At 32.2% G+C, this 8021-nt stretch overlaps 1 pseudogene; it reads left to right on the top strand.

The window, feature by feature from the left end:
- The first annotated feature begins 4234 nt into the window (after nucleotides 1-4234).
- LOC149153027 (iron-sulfur cluster assembly SufBD family protein ABCI8, chloroplastic pseudogene) lies at nucleotides 4235-6802 on the top strand (annotated as a pseudogene).
- The last annotated feature ends 1219 nt before the right edge of the window (nucleotides 6803-8021 follow it).

Here is an 8021-nt window from a genome sequence, read left to right as displayed (position 1 = left end):
TGACCTTTAGTGTATTTGCTATCACAACTGTAACAAAGCCCTTTTGCTCTTTTTTCTTCCAATTGTTGTGGTGTCAACCTTATAGGTTGTGGAAGACTAGGGGCAACAACACTTCCGTCTTTATAGTTGTGAGTGGTATGCTTCCTGGTTGCCATAATTTTGCTTTCCATTTTTCTTGCTAACCTGAATGCCTTCTCTAATGAATCAGGTTCCCAAAGGCAAACATCATGTTGGATATTATCCTTTAAAGACCCTATGAACACATCAATCCTATGCTCCTCTGGAATATCTTTTACCCTTATGTTCAATTTTTGGAACTCCTCAATGTGCTCCATTATTGAACCCTTTTGTTTGAGACTTATCAATTGGCTAAAAAAAGTGTTGCTTTTTGTATCTTCATAATGTGCTATCAATTCTTCCGTAAAAATTGCCCAAGTGATAAATTGTTTACGAGAGCAAAGCCATTGATACCATACAAACTGATTTGGTTCCAAATATACAGTTGCCATATGTACCTTTTGTGCATTTTGCACATTATTGAGATCGAAGAATTGCTCCATCTGTAATATCCATGTAGCGGGATCCTTGCCATCAAACTTCCTCATATCGATTTTTGGAATATGGTGATTCTTCGATCCAACATTAGCGTCTATGGTATCATGATTAACATTTCTTTTTTTCTCATCATGAGTTTCCTTTACTACCTTTTCACCATTAGTGACCCTTTCTTGTAGCAACTTCTTCAATTCTTCCATATCTGTCTTCAAATCTATCTCCAAATCTGCCATGTTTCTCTTCAAATCTGTCTTCGAATCATCCATCTTAGCTTCCATGCCCTTTATCTTAGATTCCACGCCACTTATCTTAGCTTCTGTTAGCTTTTGTGAGCGTGACATTTGTTGCACTTGTTCTTGTAATTTTGATATATCATGTAGCATTTCTTCTTCTTCTTCATGAGTCATGCTAGAGCTTTCAGGTTCCTTACTAGGTGTTTGCATTTTCTTTCCTCAGGGCATCAGTTACCGATAATAATGCTTTACTATGCCCTTTGAATTCCGTTAAACCAAGCTTACACAAAAATTTAAAAAAAAAACTACACACCTTTTTTCACTTTATAGAAGCCTGATATTGAATCTGATGTATCTCTGTAATTTCGGATCATCCAATTCTGAAATTTCTACCTACAGTAGCCTTCTGCATCCTCTTTCCAATGCCACAAGTCTGAGCCAAATTGGATTCTCCAAGGAAGAGTTATGTGAAATCTCCCACAGTGACTTGCTTTTAGACTGGTTCCGTAGATCGAACTTGTATGACGTGCCACGAGTCACTGTTTCAACCTTTGAATCTAAAACACACATACAGGAAACTACAGCCCGTCCTCTTTCTGTACCTTTTTACGAAATTTCAATCCGATCCTCAGAGAGAGAGTTATGACGATTTTCCCCAGGTCACCTGTTTTGAATGTAATTCAGGAGTCTGCAAAAAGGCCAACTTCCTCAGATCATATCTCCGAAAATATCGCACGAAAAGCTCTGAAATTCAGACCCAAGGTTCAGCGCCAATTCTTCTCAAATGGGTTTTTTTTTTGCGACTTCTGAAATGTCACAGAAAAAAAGTTATAGCGAAAATGCCACGATGACTTGTTTGGAGCAGCAAAACCCTAGAATCCAAAGCTCTGATACCAAATGTTATGAAACCAGCTCAAGAAAAGATAGAAAAGATAGATCAACGCCTTAGAATTCAGCCTCTTCGAGGGGGAAACCTCCTTTACATTACATAAATGAACAATTCTTGGATGATACAAATGACAAAACCTCCTTTCTATATATAGGAGTCTAAGGAGTCACAATATAATCCAGCCGACCTAACAATAATAATATAAAGCCACAAAAATAACAATAGAGGGATTCTATGGGGCACAGAAATAATAATATGGGGGTAATAGGGGCACAACAATATAAATAAGGGGTATAACTACAATAGTAATGGGGTAATCACTAGTATTATAGGGACCCAACAAATAATGTCTACCCTAATGTGTGGGGGAATATTCACGGTTAAGGATATTTTCATATTGTTATAAAATATTTTGGTTGTGAGATAAGTTATGGTTTTTGGAATTGTTGTATTGATAAGCCATGGTATTGGCCCATGGTATTGTAACAAAGCCTATTCACAAGTTAATAAAAAAATCAAAATATAACAAATTGAATTTTATTATTATTATTAATTTAACTTTTTATTATTAATTGAGGCCATATTTAAATGTTTACACTCATCCCAATATCATTTTTAACTTCTTCTTCTTCTTCTTAATTTAGCGTCTTACGCAAAAAAAAATAAAAAAAATAAAATAAAATAAAATAAAAAATTTAGTAATAATAAAATAAAATTCTTATTAAAAATAAATCATTTAACCCAACTGCAATATATATATATATATATATATATATATATATATATATATATATATATATATATATATTATAAATATTTCTTTTATTTTTTCCATTACAAATATTTATTTTCGTTTTCATTTCTAGTTTAGCACTGGGTTCAAATAAAATATTCACAAATTACAACATCACATTGTAGCATTGCATTTTTCTCTACCTTTTTTATATTTGTGTGGAAATGCTAGAAGAAGGAAAACCATCAACATGATCTATGGAGTTCATGGGATTCAAACCCCAGATGGAGTTTGCATGGGAAACACCTTAAGAGAGCATCAATTATTATATGGAGGAAGGGAAAGGTCATTGGGTGTGGAGATCTTGATCATTTGTACATGGGTATGAATTTGGACTTTGGAGAGTTCTTCCTTTTTAATAAAGATGATATTTTTTCTTATGGGTAAACAATTTGAAGGGTTTATATGATCAAAGCATAAATTTCATCTAGAGTTTAGGGTCTAATGATTATGATAATGTGGATCATGATTACGGCCAACAATTCATCAAAAGACAATGCATAAGTAAGCATTTTGCATGTCCTTATTGTACAAAGGGTTTAATGATTATGATAATGCAGATCTTGATTATGGCCAACACATCAAAAGACAATGCACAAGTAAGCATTTTGCATGTCCTTATTATACAAATCAGTTCGCTCCTCCCTAACTTTTCTAGGGTCAGAATGCATGAAATTTTATTTTTTCTTTTCACCTTTTTTTTAGTGGTTGATTGTTTGTGTAATGGACTCTACCATGCCCAAATTCAAAGGGCTCGAGTGATGCAAGAAAATTTTCTGGTAGGATGCAAATAGTAGACCTTCCTCAAACTTTGTTACATGAAATTAAAATTTATTGTAATCATGAACATAAAGTCTTTTTTTTTTTCATCCTTAGATTCTGATCTCAATTCTTACATTTTTAAACCATGTCGTTATTGTACAGATCAATTTGCTCCTCCCTAACTTTTCTAGGGTTAGAATGCATGAAATTTTATTTTAATTTTTTCCCTTTTTTCAGTGGTTGATTGTTTATGTAGTGGACTCTACCATGCCGAAATTCAAAGGGCTCAAGTGATGCAAGAAAACTTTCTGGTAGGATGCAAATACTAGACCTTCCTCAAACTTTGTTACATGAAATTAAATTTTCTTGTAATCATGAACATAAAATCTTTTATGTTTCATCCTTAGATTGTGATCTCAATGCCTACATTTTTAAACCATGTTACTATATTTTAAGTAGAATATACTTAGATACATTAAACCTTACAACTCTCCAAAGCTTCGGTTAATTTCAGCTAAAAAGAAGGAACGTGAATGCCTTTTGCAATTTAGACTCAATGATTACGGAAAATGATTAGAAATGGAAGAACCCAAATGGTCTGATAAATTTTACCCACCCATCAATTTCCAAGACCTTTGTTATCATTTTGATCCTAAACAAAGAGAGTAGAAGAAGAAGAGGAGCTTGGATGAGGTGGACCCTAACCTGGTTGATACTTTTCAAAAGTTGGGCAAACCCTTGATGAGAAGAAGAGATTGGACAACATTGTTGTAGATGTTTTTTTTGACAGTTTTTTCATTGCTACCATGCATAGGTAGACTCTATAGGCAGTTGAGGTTATATTTTGTTCGTTATAAGAGGTAATTCGGGAGTATCTTGATCTAGTTAGGAAGTAGCTTGGCAAGGTTGTTCCTCCTGCTGATAACTATTATGTTGCATTTTATTTTTTATTTTTTTAGTGATAACTCCTTCTATTAAATCCCCAAGAACATTTTGTCACCCATGGAAATATCCACTTATTTTAGGATGAATGAGATGGAGACCAAGAAATTTGAGAGGACTCTTATTGTTGTAGATGAGAGGAGTTATGTGACATATATTGAAGGATGCACTGCACCATTTTATGACACCAATCATCTCCATGCCACAGTAGTGGATCTCTATTGCACCGAGGGAGCAACGATAAAGTATTCCACTGTAAATAATTGGTATGTTGTGGACAAGGAATGCAGACGTGGGATTTATAATTTTATTATGAAAAGAGGTTTGTGTGATGGAGACAAATCAAGGATTTCATGGACCTAAGTAGAGACTGGTCTGACAATCACCTAGAAATACTCAAGCATTATTTTGAAAGGCGGTGATGCAATTGGAGAGTTCTATTCTATTGCTTGAAAGATAACTATCAATAGGGGGGGACAAAGATGATCCATATAGGGGAATTTCAAGAGTGGGATTGTTTCTAAAATTATATCTATAGGCAAGTCAAGGAACTACTACACAGGATTAGTGCAGGTGCAACCAAATTCTCATAATGCAAGGAATTTTTCATAGTGTGATTCAATTCTCATCAGTGACCAGGCAGCTGCAAATACTTATCATTACATTCAAGTACAATTTGAGTTGCATTCTAAAGTCTCTAATTTTATTTATTAATAGTCCTTCTTGTGTCCTTGTCTCTCTTAATTTCATTGTGGTAGGATTGGAATGGGTTAAAAAATCAAGCATATCATTGAGTAAAATAGACACCCACATGCCACTACATGTCATTGTGCATACTCTTTGTTTTTTATACAATTAGAAGTGAGCAATATGATGTGTGCACAACTAAAAATCCTAGCAGGCATGATGAATCCAGTCTTACCATGGAACTCGAAACCAAGAATCATAAAATGTTAATAAATTTGTGACATAGAGTAAAAACACGATAAAATATTCTATGCTAACATTTCCTATTTAGTACAAGACACTACTAATATTTCATGATTTTCAAAGATGGTGGATGTCATGAAGATGCCCTTAAGCAAAGTTACTGACTTGAAGATAAGATGGTCCGTGCAACTATTTACTCTAAATAGGCTAAATTTAGGTAATTAAAAAAAGTTTTAAAATCAATAGAAACACCACCCCTCTTTATTTTAAATAGGCTAAATTTAGGTAATTAAAAAAAGTTTGAAAATCAATAGAAACACCACCCCTATTTATTTTAAATAGGCTAAATGTAGGTAATTAAAACAAGTTTGAAAATCACTAGAAACACCACCCCCACATCATTTTATTTCCAGTTGTACAAGATAATATTGAATAAAATTATGAGCAGTTCCATTCAAAATTGACCATACATAAAATAACAAACAAGGTTGATGCTTTTAAAATCTATATCCATCCTTAAATATAAGATATGACAAGGATGGCTCATAATTTTAAAGGCTATATCCATCACCAACTATAAGATAAGAGTTATTGAGATGAGAAAAATTTTGCCTTCATATAACATGTAAACATCATATTACTTATAAATCATGCATATTGTATCTTATTGTGCATATGTTAATTGTCTAACTTCAATTTGGGTAATTTTTTACATTTAAATTTTCAAATATGTAGAAGTTACATTACACTAGCTTAAATCTGCACACAAATAAGATATCATAAATATGGCAAGGGAATGAGTAAGATTTTTTACACTTGTTTAAAATTTCCCCTTGGTTGGTGAAGAACCAATTCAATGCTATTTTTGGTGGAGTATTAAGTAATTAACCAAAGATAAAAAAATTAAAAAAAAATAAATAAATAAAAATAAAATAAATAAATAAATAAAAAATGTTAGTCTCTTAAATGACTGAAAACGAATATTTAGAATGTTATATAGAAGTTACATTTCACGTAGTTATATTTACCCTGATGTAACTATAATATTCCAACTCCATTTTTAATATAGAAGTTACATTTCATGTAGCTATAGAAGTTACATTTCATGTAGCCATAGAAGATACATTTCATGTAGCTATAGAAGCTACATTTACGTCTTTTAGATAGAAGTTACATTTTACATAGCTATATCTAACCTGACATAACTATAATATTCCAACTCCATTTTTTTCACACTTTTCAACATTTTAAAGATTTGTCTATTTTAGTGTGGTTATGAAATTAAATAGTTGATATTGTTTAAGACATCTCCTATTTGCAACATTTTGAATTCTTAAGTGGAATCTTGGGTAGGTTTTTGTTACAACCATATGTCATGTTTTAAGTAGATGGTGTTTTATAATTCACCCAAGGGACTTTAGGAGAAACCTTGAATTGCATGCTTGTTTCCACTATACATATAATATTTGCAACCTTTTCCACGTGAAGAACCCAATAGCCCATGTTGAACATGAAGCAAGTACCTCAAAAATTGGGGAATATCAGTTATTCTATTTCCATAGGGGGGTGGATCTAGAGAAGGCAACGACAACTATTATAAGTGGCTTTTGTCGAGTTGTATTTAATGAAATCCCACTAGAATTTGCTACTAAAGTAAATCAATTGATGAATTTTAAGCTTGAAGGTAGTGTTGAATAGGTGTTGCAAGGTATCTCTATAACACTATCTATCTACATGATTCTAATGCCATGATATGGTGTCTCAATAACACTATTGTCCAGTGATGGGTGCTAGATGTAGATACCTTTCTCATGTCCTATAAGTAAATCATATCATTATATTTGTATGAAATCTCGGAATGTGTTCAAAGTTTGACTTAGATAAGGAAATATGTATCTACTCTTGAATTTATCTATGATGTAATAAGATCAATAATAAAGTTTTCATTGCAAATAATTGGGATCTACCAAGTAAGTTTAGTTTACTACATGAAATTCTTGATTTATTAGATCCCAACTAGTTAGGCTTGAATTTATTTTTGTTGTAATGAGATTAAGAATAAATTTGTCATTTTAATCACTGAAATCTACCATGTAATATTTATCAATACATAAAAAAAATTATTTGTTAGACCCTAACTTATTAGGATTATGAAAAGTCCTCTTTCATGACAATATTTATGAATGCTCTATTCTTGCTGAAAGAATTACATATTACAGAAAGGTGGAAAATAAATGAGATGCAATTGAATGGTTTTTGTTTTAAAATGTGTGGAGGGAGTATAAAATAATTTTCAATTGCATTCAAATATTTTGGAGCACCCACTAAAGTGCTTCATTTTCCTCCTAGTTAATTCCATTTCTACTATCCCAATGCTTCTAGAAGTCCTTCTCCAAAGTGATCCCTTAACTATCGTGGAGGGAAATTGATTACTTGATTGAAACGCAGAGATTACAATTTGATTAGGAGCAAGGGATGAGAAAGCTTCATATTCTTCAATATATTCCGTAAGTTAAAATCATATTGAATGATTTCCTTTCTGTTTAATTGATACGACAATCACTCGAGCATTTGTTAGGATTTTGAGACCTTTTTCAATGATTTTTTTTTATTTTTTGAAAGTTATGTTCGCAATTAAAAAACTTAAATAAAAGGTGAAAATTATGCAATGGAAGGATTTTCTGTTTTATTGCCTAAGAATGTCTTGCTAATGTGAAGGGATTGGTATTTTCTTGACTCAATATTAGTCACATTTGACTTCTTAGCATTTATTTTATTTTAATTTTTGTTGTGTTTATATTGCTATCCTTGAAGTTGGTGATCTACTATGTGTGTAATAGGAACTATTAACTACTAAGCACTCTCAAAGGTGATATTGATGGATGACTAACTTTAAATGTCCTTACTTGACACTTTA

This window comes from Pinus tabuliformis, chromosome 9, assembly GCF_031772625.1.
Source record: "Pinus tabuliformis cultivar Carrire ecotype Pingquan chromosome 9, CPIR1, whole genome shotgun sequence".
NCBI lineage: Eukaryota > Viridiplantae > Streptophyta > Pinopsida > Pinales > Pinaceae > Pinus > Pinus tabuliformis.
Note: the sequence above shows the minus strand (reverse complement) of the source record. Positions and strands in the feature narration are given on the sequence as shown.